This window comes from Eptesicus fuscus, chromosome 10, assembly GCF_027574615.1.
Source record: "Eptesicus fuscus isolate TK198812 chromosome 10, DD_ASM_mEF_20220401, whole genome shotgun sequence".
NCBI lineage: Eukaryota > Metazoa > Chordata > Mammalia > Chiroptera > Vespertilionidae > Eptesicus > Eptesicus fuscus.
Window position 1 is genome coordinate 19,001,489 of NC_072482.1, and position 16,818 is coordinate 19,018,306.

The 16,818-nt window shown below is 37.4% G+C and overlaps 1 long non-coding RNA gene across 1 annotated transcript in view; it reads left to right on the plus strand.

Moving 5' to 3' along the window:
* The window catches only part of LOC114228345 (uncharacterized), a 33,833-nt gene extending 19,648 nt beyond the window's left edge, over positions 1 to 14,185 (plus strand). The window contains exons 2-3 of the long non-coding RNA XR_008557274.1: positions 8,261 to 8,378; positions 14,116 to 14,185. This is a non-coding gene — a long non-coding RNA (uncharacterized LOC114228345). The remainder of the gene's footprint in view (positions 1 to 8,260; positions 8,379 to 14,115) is intronic.
* The last annotated feature ends 2,633 nt before the right edge of the window (positions 14,186 to 16,818 follow it).

Sequence of the window (16,818 nt, forward strand, 5' to 3'; positions counted from 1 at the left end):
TAAGCCTATCCAACGGTTAAGTTCAACAGGGGATTGGGGCATGCGTGGGGAGAGGGGTGGGATGGGAATGGGGGGATGAGGACAAATATGTGACACCTTAATCAATAAAGAAATTTAAAAAAAAAATAAAATAAAAAAATAAATAAATAAAAGTGTCATAGGCAAAAAATTCAAATAAGCTTTAACTTTTATAGCCTGAGAACCAATATAGTCAGAAAGTTGGCTCTAAGATGCCTGAGGGGGCAAACAGTTATTTAATGAGGACAAATGGAATAAAATTAAAATGCAGCCTAATAAAATAACTTCTAAATATAATGTTAACTAAGTCATGTGCCTCAAATAATACTTTTGCTCAAATGTGCATACATGTAATCTGAGCAAAATAAAAATATAAATGAAAGAGAAGAAGGAAAATACTAGAGAATTCTTAGCCATTATATTATAGTAATAAGGAAGAGGTAGAAAAATATAAATAAGATTATGAGATTTTTATTATGATATATCTCCATCCCTCCCAGATAAAATTTTCTCATACAAAATCAGGATGCTTAAGATATTAAAGAGATCTGGGCATAAGCCTCAGACATAAAGAAATTCAACTCTCATTTGTGAAGAGAACTTCAACACAGAATTTTTACAAATAGTTCATTAGCTTCAAGTCTGATTGGAATTCTATATAGACCAAAGCCCTATAATTATTGTTTGATTTTAATTTGTTGAGACATATACAAGCCAGACCTCAGCAGTCTTTAAATGTCACATTAAATGTATTTCCTAGAAGACCAGGAGTATCTCAGCATCTTATAGTTCAGTCAGAACTGGCCTCCAGGCCATCAAGAAAGAGCCAATAAAATAAAAGAATTCATAATAATTGGCATTTAGGCTAGTTAAATATATTTGTAATTCCTACTTCCCAAACACTCTTACGGAAGCACATGTCAATAGTTTCATAAAGGAGTCATTACAGTTTGGGACATTTGGACTGGGGGCTAAGCTCTGCCTCCCTGTAACAGTCAATTGGTGAGACCCCCTAGCGAGAAAATTCTGTGCCTTCCTCCAACCCTCAGTACATACATTTGCAGAGACATTTAATTTTTTTATATATTTTTAAAATATATTTTTATTTCAGAGAGGAAGGGAGAGGGAGAGAGAGATAGAAACATCAATGATGAGAGAGAATCATTGATTGGCTGCCTCCTGCATGCCACCAATGGGGACCAAGCCCTCAACCCAGTCATGTGCCCTGACTGGGAATCAAACTATAACCTCCTGGCTTATAGGTTGACCCTCAAACACTGAGCAACAGTGGCTGGGCTTGAAGGGGCTTTTAACCCACACATAGAAGACTTCATGAGGCCAGGGAAGATGTGCTGATTGTTCTACCTGCCCAAGCCATAACCCAGTGGTGGCGTTGCTATGGGGCTGCTTGACAATGCAGTCCTGGGACACTATGCAGGCCTCACTCCAAGATCTACCTGGCAAAGCTTCTCCTTCTCTCATCACTGCCTGCTCATTAACATCAAAGCTATTTCCTGACCACAAAAGAAGGCACATTCATAACCCACTTTGCTGGTGTGCCTGCATCAACTCCGCATTGAACAATTTCCTATTCTGCCACCCAAACACCAAGCAGCCACCAATCTGAATGAACTTAGACTCTGTGTGTTAACAGATAAATTTCAAGAAATATTTTTGAGCAAATAAATCAAGTTAAAAAATTGCCACAGTATAAGTACATGTACAAAAATACATAAATAAATAAAAAGTGAAGACCAGTGAAAGAGAGGGGAATGGGACCAGGGAGGATTCATAGAAAGATTCCAAATGTCAATGTTTTCTTTCTTTAAAAAAAAAAAAAAGATTGAACTTCTCCTTCTGGGAAGGTGGCGTAGATACTAGCATACTGTTCCTATACCTCCTACTCAATAACAACTAAAAACCCTGAACATTCAATTTAAAACAAACATAAGACTCTGAAAGGTGGGAAGAAGAAGAGAAGGCAAGCAAGCTAGGAATCTCAGCACCCCGCCCCCTCAAAAAAAAAAAAAAAAGACAAGGTAGAGAGATCTCTGTGTTTTCTTTATACCTTATACAGACATTCATTTTCATTACCTGTTAGGGAAATACAAATTTAAAACATATGAAACATCACTACACACCTATCAGATTGGCTAAAATAAAAAATAGTGACAACATCAAATGCTGGTGAGAATACAAATAAACCAGATCTACCATAAATTGCTGGTGAGAATTAAAATAATACAGCTTCTCTGGAAAACAGTTTGATAGTCATTTGGAAAAACATAGAATTAAACGTGTAGCTACCACACAACCTAGCAATTGCACTCCTGGGCATTTACTCTGGTTTGATGGCTAAAAAACTGTGGTGTATCCATATCATGGAATATTATTCTGCAACAAAAAACAAATTAGTGAAATGTGAAACAACTTAGATGACTATCTAGAGAATTATACTGAGGAAAACAAAACAGTCCCAAAGGGTTGCATATTATATAATTCCATTTATATAAGATTTATGAAATTACAAAATTATAGACAAGTTGACAGATTAGTGTTTGCCAGGGGTTAAGGACGAGGAGTGGGTTGGTTGGGGGACACTAGGTCTAACCATAAAAGAACAATGTGGTGGATTATTGTGGTGATGGAAATGTTCTGCATCATGACTGTATTAATGTCAATACATTATTTATGAAGTTGTACTATAGTTTTACAAGATGTGACCATAGGGGTAAATTGGGCAAAGGCATATGAAATGTCTCTGTATTATTTTTTTACAACTGCATGTCAGCCTACAGTTACCTCAAAATAAATAGTTTATTTAAAATATATGTAGCAAAATATATATATACATGGAGCAAATTATGAGATATTTTGGCATAATTTTCATTCTTATGTTAGATTTTGGCCATTTCTGAGGATATTCATGTTGCAGAACTCATAAAGATAAAAATACATATACACTTTTAAATTGTATATTATTCTTTCACTTTAATTGAAATAAACTCTCAAAAGCTTTTTGAGCCATAAAATCCCATTTAAACGTGAGAGTTTTTTCCAAGCAGTTTATATTTTAGATATACCATCTTATTGCACACTCACAAACTCAAATGACTAGTTCTCTTCATATCCATTAGGTAAGTAAGGACAACTGGAGTTGGGGAAGGTGGCTTTATTGAAGTAATACCTTATAACTAGTTACTGAGCAACTTAGAGCAGAACCCCATTTTTATAAAATTATCCAGAGTTGCCACCATCAGAGGAGGATCACAGTAGAATACTTTCCTAGTGGGAATGTAAAATGATACATTTCAATTGTGAAAGTTTCTGGAAACTAGTTTGGCAGTTTCTTTTATATATATATATATATATATATATATATATTTATATATATATATTTTATATATTTATAATTTTATATATAAATTTTATATATATATAATTTTATATATATATAATTTTATATATATATAATTTTATATATATATAATTTTATATATATATATTTTATAATTATAATTTTATATATATATATTTTATATATTTATATATATATATAATTTTATATATATATATTGTTTTTATTTTTTATAGTTTTTATATATAATTTTTTTTTATATATAATTTTTTATATATAATTTTATATAGATGTTTTTATATATAATTTATATATATATATATATATATATATATATATATAATTGATTTTTTTAGAGAGAAAGGGAGAGGAATAGAGAGTTAGAAACATCGATGAGAGAGAAACATCAATCAGCTGCCTCCTGCACAACCCCTACTGGGGATGTGCCTGCAACCAAGGTACATGCCCTTGACCGGAATTGAACCTGGGACCTTTCAGTCCGCAGGCCGAAGCTCTATCCACTGAGCCAAACCGGTTTCAGCGAGTTTGGCAGTTTCTTTAAAAAATACACACAAAACTATCATAGAACTGGTAGGATAACTGTTAAGGAGTAGAGTCAGAGGATAATAGAGCCGTTCTATTCCAGTGGAGATATGAAAAGGAGACTGAAGAAAGCTTAGATAAGAGATCAGTCATGGGCACCCACAAAGGGAGTGGACCTTAGGAATGTGAAAACATCCAAGTGCATCTGAGGAAAACCGGAGATCATGAGTGACAGTGCCCTACTTCCTTGGGCATTTCTTAGGAAAGACAGCAAACATCTTTGAGAAGGCAGGCATTGGGCATGATGCTATAGTCAACGTGGCAGCAGGTGGTGAGTTACAATGAAATGAGGTAGTATGCTAAGCAAAATAAGCCAGTCAGATAAAGACAAGTATCACATGCTCTCACTCATATGTGGAATCTAATGAGCAAAATAAACCGATGAACAAAATAGATACAGAGACATAGAAGTATAGAACAGACTGATGAATCTCAGAGGGAAGGTGGAGGTGGGGAAGGGGGCTTCATGATTAACCAAAGAAGTTATATGCATAACCCATGGACACAGACAAAAGTGTGGTGAAGGCCTGGAAGGGGGAGTGAAGAAGGTATAGGGTGGCAGGGGCCAATGGGGGGGAGGGGTAAGAAACCATCTGTAATACTTTCAACATTAAAGATAAATTAAAAACAACAACACACAAATAAATGAGGGAGCTGCTTAGGTGGGTAAGCCTGGCAGAACCTTAAACTCCACAGTGATGCAGAAGTAATAGCCTTGAATGGGGCAGGGAGGCTCAAGGACAATCAGAGTATTAGAGAAGGTCAAAGATCAAGAAGCCAGAAAAGGAAGTTTCCCTCAGAAAGAAACAACCCTCAATATGTGTGAACTTTAACTTTATCCAAGTGACACTAAATATTTACAAGGTAGACACTGTTTTAACTTAAAAAAAAAAATCTAGTAATTTTTATTTGTAAAAATACCTTCATCTCCCATAAGATACATGAAGCTCCAGAGCAAGATACTCAAACTAATCTTAACTCGCTCAGTTCTCTTCACTTCCACTACCACCATCCTGGTCTACTTCACCATTAATCTGGACTCTTACCAGCCTCATAACAGGTCTACATAAGACTGTTTTTGTCCACTTCCAATCTATTCCCCATAACTACTACAGTCATCTTTGAATACTAGTATACTATCCCCCTCTTACTCTAACTCCTAAATACATTCTCATTGATCTTGGCTCACATCTAGCTGCTTGTCATTGCCTTTGAGACGTTTAGTGGTCAAGCCATACCTGCCTCTTGACCTTGTCTTGTTCCACTCTCGCCCTCACCTAATTTGCTCAGCTATGCTGGCCTTCTTTACGTCCTCCAGTGGTCCAAAAGCTGTCCCTCTCAGAGCCTCTGTGTAGGGGCTGCTCTTACCTACAGAAGTCTTTATCAACCTCCATCTTCCAATCGTAACTCCCCTTTATAAAGAGAACTTTCCCTGGCCCTCCATTCTAAGTTAAGTTGCTCATTTTACTCTCCTAACACTCTAATATATTTCTTTTATAGCAAGCACTAGAGGATCAGTGCATTGTGCACTGATGGAGTCCCTCGGCCTGGCCTGCGGGGATTGGCTGAAACCAGCCTGGTACATGGATTTTTCCAGGGGGTGTCCGGCCCGTCTCGCCCAGTCCCAATAAGGACTGATTGGGGCCAGCTGGGGAGGGGCTGCGGGAGGTTGGCCAGCCAGGGAGGGACCATGGGAGGGCTCCAGGATGTGTCCGACCCGTCTCGTTCAGTCCTGATCGGCTGGACCCCAATAGCAAGCTAACCTACCAGTCGGAGTGTCTGCCCCCTGGCGGTCAGTGTGCATCATAGCAACTGGTCGAACAGTCAAACAAAAGATTGAACAAATGGTCAAACTCTTAGCATATTGGCTTTTATTATATAGGATTCCTCAACATGTAATCACTTGCTTATTTGTCTGCTTATTTAAGTCACACTAGCTGTAAGTTCTATAAGAGTATAAGAGTAGGGACACTATTTTGTACATTATTACAATTCCAGAACCTGACACAAAAAATGTTTCTCAATAAGTATCTAATGAATATATGAATGAATTAATAATGAATTAATGAAATGTTTGTCACTTGATACATGAATAGCAGCATTAGATTAAAAGAATAAATTAAATAAGTAAATGGACAATGAAAGTGTCTTACCTGTTGAAGGAGGTCATCAAGAGGACTTGATCACCAGTTGACCTGAGAGCTGGACCCCAGCAATCTAAGGCTCCCACCCCCTTCCTTTCTTATCTTAGAATGTGAATTTCACTTGCTTCCCTGCCCTAGAAGCTACCCCAGGGACACAGATTTGAGATCATAATATGTTGCTGAGACCATCTGGACGGTTGATATATCTGACTCTATAAACTTTAAGATTTGGGGGCTGGGTGTGGAGATCTACACCTCATGCAACTGTCAAAGATAAGCTTCCTGCCTCCTACCATTCTGGAGCAATATGACTCTCCCTCGTTTCTCTCCTGGTCTTCTGGACAGCGCCAGTTTTCAAACCAACACTACCCTGCAAATAGGAACACCAACACACACACAGCTTCTCTAAAACCTAATGAAACCCAGTCAGTGAATATTTGATTAGTGAATAAATTATTACTGATACATTTAGAAGATGTCTAGATATATGCATATATCCGAAGGCTCTAATTTCCACAAGCAGCACAAAATTAGTTAATTTGGTGACTCAAACGTATTGGTAGTCAAATATTTTATATGGCAATGTTGAATGTACATACTGGAGTTTTTTTTACAATTTTTAAATATATGTAAAAAATAAATTTCAAATCAATCTTTCATAGAGTGCCCTGGAAGGGGTTCCGAGAATAAAAGGTAAAATCCATCCTCAGATATGAAGATGTTTCTCTACAGGAAAAAACAGTTGATAATACTTCCTCATATAAATGACAGGCAGTACTTTATGGGAGAGAAGAGTTAAAACATACGTGAGTATAGTAAAATATTAGGGCAGCATTTATATTTCACAGTTGTTGATACTGATACTAAAGCTGTGCTAAGAGGATAAAATAACTTACAAAATAATCCAGTCACAAAGCAAGAGAACATTTAATTAAAAAAGAAAAGTGAGTTCTTAGAGAATTATTTGCATTAGTAGAAAAAGAATTAACATTTTAGTGCACAAAATGATGATAATTTTGCCTTAATCCCACCATTTAGCCCATTTAAATCTCCTCTGATTAAAGATAATTCCAGCATTTTAAAGATCAAAGCCTCTCTGCTGGTTGATGAGTTTCTAGGCCCTAATTTTACAATCTTAGTCAAACCATACAGTCTTAAAAAAAATTTTCAATTTGAAAAAGCAAGAGTATTACCTCTCCCAACAGAGAGAAAATAACAATTGTCTGTACATAAAATCACTTTTCCAGTAAGTGACACATGCTAGTCAAATTGCAAATTAATTATTCCACCCCATGCCCTGTGGCAGGAACTCCCTGTTTTTATTAACTTGCCAGGAGCAGTTGCATTGGACACTAACCTGTAAATGTGCCACTATTTCTCCAAACTCAGAACATGTAACACATATCTCCCCTTCTATCACCATCCCTTTAAAAATATATAATCATCATCCAGGAGGGATTATTTCAAAATAGTCCTTCAAAACCCTTAATTCTACAAATGAGAAACTAGATTCTTCATGTAAATCACACAGTTTATCTTATTCTGGACAAAGATACAGAAACTGAGGGCCAGGGTTGTATTTGGCTCCAAAATGCATGCTTTATTTTTCTCACCTTCTTTTTCCAGGTCCAAGGACCCAGCTTCTTCTAATTGTCCACAGGGAACCCACAGACCTCCTTCAACTGGTTCAACTTCTTAGCTAGACTCTCTCCAACTCTTCCATAGAATGCGTACATTATGTAGCCAACACTTAGGTACACATAGTTTGCTGAGGTCAGTGGCATCTGTTCACCAAGGGCAAATCCATGTCTTTAACCTTGTACAGTATTCAGGACAAAGAGGTTGGCACTTATCAGACACTTTTTGATGTGATTGAGGATTCTAACACCTCCTAGAAGATTTAAGAAAGACTCAGCATTTGTTGCTTCCACAAATTCTGACACGTGAGGGGATTCAGAGGCTCCCAACCAGTTCTGAAACTCCATGGTACCAATTCAATTTCTTGCGATGTGAATATTCTCAAGTTTCCTTCTTTTTTCTTTGCGGTGAAAGTTTTAGGAAGTTTATATGAATTAATAAAAATCCTGAGCTCTATGAAGCCAATCTAGCTTTGAACATGCTTTTATTGATCTTTCAGGTAAATCTACTGTGAATGTGATGAGCCAAGCCCAGATCACCAACTTCAAACAGAATTAGAGGTACCTGTAGAGAGTTATGCTGGCAGCCGGGCTTTTACTAAAGCCAGCAGAGCAGAGGTGAGGATTAAAAAAAAAAAAAAAAAGTTGCTTAATTAACATTTTAGCTGTGTTGTAGGTTGAGTGATTTAAGGCAGCTTATTAAATTCTCCCTGCTGCATCCTGGAGGGTGCAGTTTCCTTTCTTTTCTGTTTTACAGATGTAATCAATGTGTTTCTCATATCCAAGCACATTAGCATAGGGAAGATTTTTAACATGCTGGGGTTCTTTTCATATTCATTCTTATGAGTCAGTTATGTGGCTTGAAGATAGCAAAAATTTTACTACAGCCAATGCAGTGGGAAGATATTTTCTCAGTCCTCACTTCTTAGAAACAGAGAGCATTTCTCAACCACTAAAAGGAAGTATTTTCATTCGCTATTTTGCATATGGATGAAGGGAACAATAACATGATTACCCATCCCTTTCATCTCCAAAATTTAGTCTTATGTCCACTTGGAAGAACGGTGATCATTCCTAAATGTTTCCATTTGCCCAAACAGTTTCAACTCACACGTAGTGGGAATCTAGAGGCATAAGCCATTGGTGTTACTGTTGTTAACAAAAAAACAACAACATTGAAACCTGTAAAGAATTTTAGTGAGTTTATTTGAGCCAAACTGTCGACATATGCCGGGAAGCAGAACCTCAATGAATTGAGATAATGCTCCGAAGAATGGTGGGTTACATCTGTATTTATACATTGCCATCAAAGGAGGGACATAGGTCGGCTACATGAAATTCATTGGTGATGGATTAAGGAGGTGGGATAAAGTCAAACGGTGGGAAACCCCTGGGATTGGATAAAAAGTAAAATGATGGACACATACTTAGGTGGGTACAGGAACAATTAACATGATAATGAAGGAATTTGAAGTATCTGTCCTGGAGCCCACCACATTTGGTTGTGCCCCAGGGGCTCCAGCAAAAGAAGGAAGTTACAAGTTACCCAGACATCTCACAGATATGTTATCTTAGAGACAAAAAGGCAAATGGGCTCAGGAAAGAAGATCTAAGTTGATCTTTGTCAGGGAAAATATCGGCCTAGGACATGACTGCCCACTATAACCTGTTTGTAGTTAAATATTTAATTTTCAGACCATCTTTTGTGGTTATTTTAGGTCTCTGAGTTTTCAAGACTGCCACACAGGCCTCCCCTGAGCTTGTCAGGTTAGCAGGTGGCTTCTTTCGTTCACACTGTCATTTGTTCTTTTTTTCTTTGCCGAGACCTAATTTGAATCTGCACGCATCAAATAAGCCATGAAGTTTCTTGTAAATTACGTATGAATAAAACTTTGCCAATCATGCTAGATCACAACACCCCGGTGGAAATCTCAGCCCAGGGATATATGTCATGGTGGCTAAGCACAGGGCCTTGAACCCAGAGTACCTGGATGTGGAACTTTATCTTGACCTCAAGCCATAGTGTGTGACCTTGGGCTACTCACTTTATCCCCTCTGTCTGAATTTCCCTATCTGTAAAATGCAGATAATGATAGTAACAACTTCCTCTTTTTTTTCTCCCTACTGAGCAATTCCTACAGCATATCCTTGGGAAAAAAATCGCCTCTAGTTAACATTGCAGCTAGCTTAATCTGTGCCTGTTCTCTTGGCCAAGCCAATGGCAGGAAGATTTTTACTTTCTCATTCCAAGGTAAATCTTAATTGCTCAATATAAAAACAGACAGGATATCAATAAAAATTATATTTTAAAAAGAAAATTTGTGCATCACCTAGATTCAAATATTATCTACTTATGGTGAGTCTTGTTTCATCTACTTCTACTCCCTCTCCCTATTGGTATGGCCACTGCATTACTTAATCTGTAGTTATTTTAATATGTCCTTCTAAAAGATAAAAATTCTGCTCAATTTTAAAATAACCACAAAATATTACAATACCTAAAAATAGTAATGTCTTAATACTTACAAATATCCAGTTAATGCTCAATGTCCCATCATGTTATGTTTGTTTGAATCAGGATTCAAATATGGCCCACAAATAGCAATTAAGTAACATAAATCTCCTTTAATGTATAGCTTTCCTTCTTCATCTCATTTACATTTCACTAGAGGCCTGATGCACGAAATTCATGCACTCTGGAGTGCGGGGGGGCGGGGGGGGAGAGGGGGGGGTCCCCTCAGCCTGGCCTGTGCTCTCTTGCAGTCCTGGAACTCTTGGAGGATGTCCAATTGACGGCTTAGGCCTGCTCCGCATGGCAGTCAGACATCCTTAGCGCTGCTGCGGAGGCAGGAGAGACTTCCACCACCACCACTGCACTCGCCAGCCAGCCATGAGCCCAGCTTCTGGCTGAGCGGCACTCCCCCTGTGGAAGTGCACTGACCACCAGTGGGCAGCTCCTGTGTTGAGTGAGATCAGGCCAAAACTGGTTCTCAGACATCCCCCGAGGGGTCCCGGATTGTGAGAGGGTGCAGGCCAGGCCAAGGGACCCCACTGGTGCACAATTGGAGTGGGGGAGGGGAGCGGGAGGCTGGCCAGCCAGGGAGGGATGAGCGTGGGAGGGCTTCAGGGTGTGTCCAGCCCATCCCGCTCAGTTCCGTTCTGCCAGACCCCAGCAGCAAGCTAACCTACCGGTTGGAGCGTCTGCCCCCTGGTGGTCAGTGCACGTCATAGCGAGTGGTTGAGTGTCCTTAGCATATCATCAGCATATTACACTTTGATTAGTTGAATGGATGACCGGACGACTGGACACTTAGCATATTAGGCTTTTATTATATAGGATTATACTTATTAACAAAATTAGGTACTTATTCTATAAATTTTCTAAGTCTGGATTTTTCTGATTGCATCCTGTGAAACTTATTTTTTAAATGTGTTCCCCTGATTTCTTATAAATCTTTAGTTAGACCTAAAAGTTTGATGATATTTAAGAATGATATCTTTGGTAAGGATATTCCCTCCATTAGGGGGCTTGTAATATCTAGTTGTCTCTTTTTTTATGATGTTAGCAACTATTAATGTGCAATATTTAGACCCATTAATTCATTAGGGGTTACAAAATGTTGATATTTAAATTTTATCATTTATTCCTCATTTATTAGGTAATGTACTTCCATAAAGAGAAATGGCCCCATCTATCATCTACCATTTACTTGTATAGAAAAGGCAAAATAAATGCTCAATTCTATCATCTGTTTATCAACTTTCAAAACTCTCCACCCTCTAATGATGACCAATTATTTTTTAATGTATTCTAGGAACTCATGGATTTAAACATACTTGACGTGTTTAAATCTATGAAAGATTTTATCTTTATTGATGCTCAAATTGCCCCATGTTTGGCCAGTGGAAGCCTTTCAAGGCGTCTCCTGAGTCTTTTTTCTGAAAAAGACTGATAGTTTTCTTGATATCTGCCACAATAAATATTGAGGATTATCTTGTAAATTTCTATCCCAGATGTAGAATCACCCATATCTCTAAAGAATTATTTTTCCTTTCAGTAGGAAGCAGTATCATTGGTAGAATACTTCACCATAATTTCTCTCCCTCTTCTTATACTGTACCATTTGAAAGTTGCAACATCATCGCACTTTATCATTAAATATTTTAGTACACATCTTCTAAAAACAAGAAAAAGCATAAAAGTACTATAACCTAAGAATCAGTAACTGTTATATAATAACACTTAATATTTAGTCCATATTTAAATTTCTCCAATTCTCTAAATTTTTTTTATAACTGTTTTCTTTTGACCAGAACCAGGATCCAACCTACATTAGAATAATGCAAGTCATTCTATCTGTTTAGTTTCTCATAATCTACAAAAGTCTCGCTTTTTTTTTTTTTTTTTTTTTTGCTTATTTTTATGTTATTAACTCTCTCAAGAGCCCAGTGTTCCACCTTTTGGGATTTTGGATTGCTTAATGATGACATTCTGTTTCAAATTTTGACTCCTCAAAAAAAAAAAAAATTCTCACCTTGAGCTATGTGGTTAGCCATATATGTAAAACCTGGAGCAATACTGATTTTTTTTTTCTGTGTAGAAAGTACATTTGAATTACAGGAATATTTTAAGTTATTGACATAGGATTATTTGCTTTTTTATGAGGTACAGAATATTTTAAAATCCATAATCCCTGATTTTTATATAATGACTTATTTTACAGAATATCATGGAAAAAAAAGAATATTCTACTTGACAATTTAGACAACAGATTAACCCCATGAATATCCATATATAAAACACCCCTGCCCTAATTATGATCAGTGCCAAAGTTCTTGGTGTTGTGGAGCGGATGCGAGTGAATGACCACTGGAGCCCAGACCAAATTAAAATTTAGGGAGCCTTTATTAGCCGGGCGGCTGGGCGACCCGGCGACTGCTCTGCCATTCTCCACGCAGGGAGACTAGAGAGCAGCAGCGACCCTTTGTGTAGGACCGCTTTTAAGCACATTAACCACATCTGGTTTTTGCAGAACAAGTAACCCAAGACAAAACAGTTTTTCCCAAGCAACGTCAGGATCATGCCAATGACGACCATGTTATTCACAGGGTCATCCTGTTCTTCAGAAAGCTGACAGTGTTCTATGAAAGAAGGCCTACGTGCTGGGAAGGGGCCATGAATCCCTATCTCAAGGCCTGGCTTAGTGTCAGCACTGACAACTCTATCTGGGGCATAGTCCACGGCCTCAGTAGTGCTCAAAAATTTCCACTCTCCAACACTTGGTAGATATGAAATCATAGTTACAGAAGACGTTACAATGACAGCAACTAGGCTCCCCTTTATTTCCAAACTATCTCTAATATTTTAATTACATAACGATTATTTTAGTTATATATGCTTTTCTTCCTTCCAAAATCTCAGAAAACTCTTCCTCTTAGGTCTCCTGAGCTTCCTTACCTCCTTCTACTATGAAAAACATAAAGATCTTGATTTTAGTTTATTCTAACCTACACAGGAAGACCATATCCTTGCATTTTTTCAATACCTCTTAAAGCAGGGGTGGGGAACCTTTTTTCTGCCAAGGGCCATTTGGATATTTATAACATCTTTCATGGGCCATATGAAATTATCATCTTAACAATTAGCCTACTATATTTAGTCAAACATTTAATTAACTCACCCCAAGTGCCTTGGCAGAGCCACACCAAATGATTCCGTGGGCCTTATACGGCCTGTGAGCTGGACTTTCCCCACTCCTGTCTTAAAGCATTTTTTCCCCTATTATTCCTGGTAAGAATTACCCAAGAAGCCTCCTAATTTTACAGATGACTGGAATCCACCCCAAGGGAGGGACCTGAGAACGGATATTTTGAATAAGTCCCCTAGGGTCATGCTTATAGGCAAGTCTGGGGAATACTGTCCTAGTGTGTAGCCCCTAAAAACAACAACAAAAAAAGCTCTCTGGTGTGACACAGGAGTTCCAATCCAGACTTCTGAAACCACACTGCCTAGGTTCAGATTTCATCCTTACTCCTTTCCAACAGAGAGACAAGTTAGTCTCCTGACCTCTGCGTTCTATTCTGCATAATGATGAAAAAAATAGTGCCTACCTCACAGGTGAGAATCAAGCATGATACCCATATTAAGTACTTAATGTAACTTCAGTAAATGTAGTCATTCATTATTATTCATATTATTGCATTATAGGCCAGTGGGATCCTAAAGTTAAAAATCTTAATGCATGAATTTTTCACAGGTTTTAATAATATATGCTTGAAATACATTTGAATTTAAAGAAAGTGCTTTTTCTCTTATTTAAGATTTTGAAACATTTCGCCTTTTTCTCTTTTAAAGGAAAACATTGGAAGGACTCAGTCACCAAGTTTCCTTCCCATGAGAAGACTCAACTATATTTTTGTCATGGTGTGGCACTTGTAACATTTTTAGCTATAATTTACCTTAAGAATTGCATTCCTTTCTAAAAGGACACACTGCTTGCCCAGATGACTAGTTGTATATTGATGGTATTTTACCCCTTTAAAAATATATATCCCATAGAATAGATAATCATCTCTAAATATATGAAGAACAAGAATAAGATATGAAGCCCTGAGGGAAAAAGGATTTGCTCCCATGGGCCACTCCTCTGGAGGTAAGGAACCTTCAAAGACAACATAGAAGTCCATAGTAAATGGAGTATTATTAAATGAAACATGGCAATACCAAAAGGTTATTTTATTCTTGGAGTCAGAACTAGGTTAGAGTTCATCCTCCCCATCTTTATTCATATATTTTAGATCAGAAGAAAGGGTATTGTTATCCTTGCCTTAACCATAACAGGACTGTTGGAGAGCCAGTTTTTATTTATAATAGAAGAAGAAATTTAAATTTTTTATTTTTCATGGGTCTCTTAGAATTTAGTCTACAAAGTGCGTATAGGTTACCAGAGGACCTTGTTAAAATGCAGATTCTTATCCAGTTGGAATGGAGTGGGGTCTTCCTATACTGCGCCAGGAATAGCACTTTGAAAAACAAAACCTTAAATAAGTGGTTTTCTTTCCATTTTAGGAAGATTGTGGGTCAACAAAATTGAGTCTGATCCTTGACAATTGCTTCAATTCTACCATGAATATGGACCCATGTGCAGGGAGTCAGATGCAGCCTGTCTTGTTTGGCTTTGCTTTTTTTAGAGGTAATTGTCTACTGAGAAAACACAATCTAAAAATATACACCAGGAAATCATTCCTTGACATAAGAGCATCTTACTGCTTATCCCAAATCATTAGTAGAGATATAAGAGATGAGAATCCAGAGTTTGTCCACAAATGGGCATAGGATCCAAATTTGTACTCATACATTGTCGAACGTGAAACCCTGAGCCAAGACGCAGACATAAAACCAATTCAATATTGGGTAATACAACAGGGCTTGGGCAGACAAAAGGGAACTTTATAACCACCTAAGACCTAAGTGATCCTGCATAACCAAAGCAATCTAACAAGGACTTTAAAATAAGGGTCTTTAAGTATTTCAAAGAGCTAAAGGAAGAAATAAAACCCAGGGAACAGGTGATTAAGAAAAAAAGACTGATATTTAAAAGAATTAAATAAAATTCCAAGAGATTTTTAAAAATGAAGTAGAAATGAAAAAGGTAGTATTTTTGTTTTTATAAAAGGGACATTACTAGAGTAGCTTTATCGGTTGATGGAAATGATCCAAGAAAGTGGAAGATAGTAATTTCCCAGGAGAGAAGAAAAGCTGAGCATACAGAATTCCTGAGTAGGACAAAGCAGAACACAAGAGGAGAGACCTGCTTTTGAAAGGAAGAGGAACACTTTCTTAATGTAACAGGAGAGAAGAATGAGGAGATGCCTGTGGAAGCAGTGAGGTTGGTGGATTTTGTGGTAGAAAATAAAGGAGTTCTTATCTAATGGCTTCTTTTTCTTTCCTGAAGTGTGGCATAGAGGTAGGCTCCAATGAGAATGAGTAGAAGGGATGTGTGTGAAGGAGACTAGAGAAGAGATGAAATAGTGTTTTCAACAAATGAGAAATATAGCTTTCTAGTAAACACAGGATTACAGGAAATTGTTGAATACTCATGTGAGTTTATATATATATATATATATATATATATATATATATTGATTTTATGGATTGCATAGTATTTTATCATATGAAATAAACCATAATTTAAAAGCCTCTCCATGTTAAATATTTAGTGTGGTTCTACATTTTTATTAGTACACCTAACACTATAACAAATGTCTTCACATAAAATAAATCTTGGTGCTTGTCTCGGGTCATTTTCTTAGGTAAATTTATCTAAAAGTTGAATTATTGGGTTAAAAGCATTGAAATTGAAGGTTTTTGAAGTTGACAGAGTTTTTCAGTAAAGGGATTAGCATTTCCACTTTTCTGAGAGGTTCCAACAATATGTGGCCAACACCACATTGTTGCACTACCACCAGCATCAAGTACAGTGATTTCAACAAGAATTTGTCAACTTGACATCAAGAGGTGTATGTGTTTGTTACTTTGGTTATTGCTTGAGCTTCCTTTTTTTTTTTTTTAACATATATTTGCTGATTGAAAATAATTTATAAGTCCTCTTTACACATTTAAGAAATTATCACCTATTGAAATGGGTGAGAAGAAGTTTTCTAGACTGTCGTTTGCCTTTCATTTGTTCATGATGTCTTTTGACACATAGAAATTCTAAAATCATAGGTAATTATACACCCATCAATTGTTTTCATTGTGATTTTACTTCCATTGCTTTTATACTTTCCGCTCCTGCATTGAGCGTCTGCACTGGTTGGGTCCCTCGGCCTGACCTGCGGGGATCAGGCCAAAACCAGCTCTCCAACATCCCCCGAGGGGTCCCAAATTGCGAGAGAGTGCAGGCCAGGCTGAGGGACCCCACCGGTGCACGAATCCGTGCACCAGGCCTCTAGTATGCATATAAGATCTTTAGTTAATCTCTTCCCGCCCTTCCCCTTACCCCCTTCCCTCTGAGATTCATCAGTCTGTTCCCTGTTTCCATGCCTGTGGTTTCCA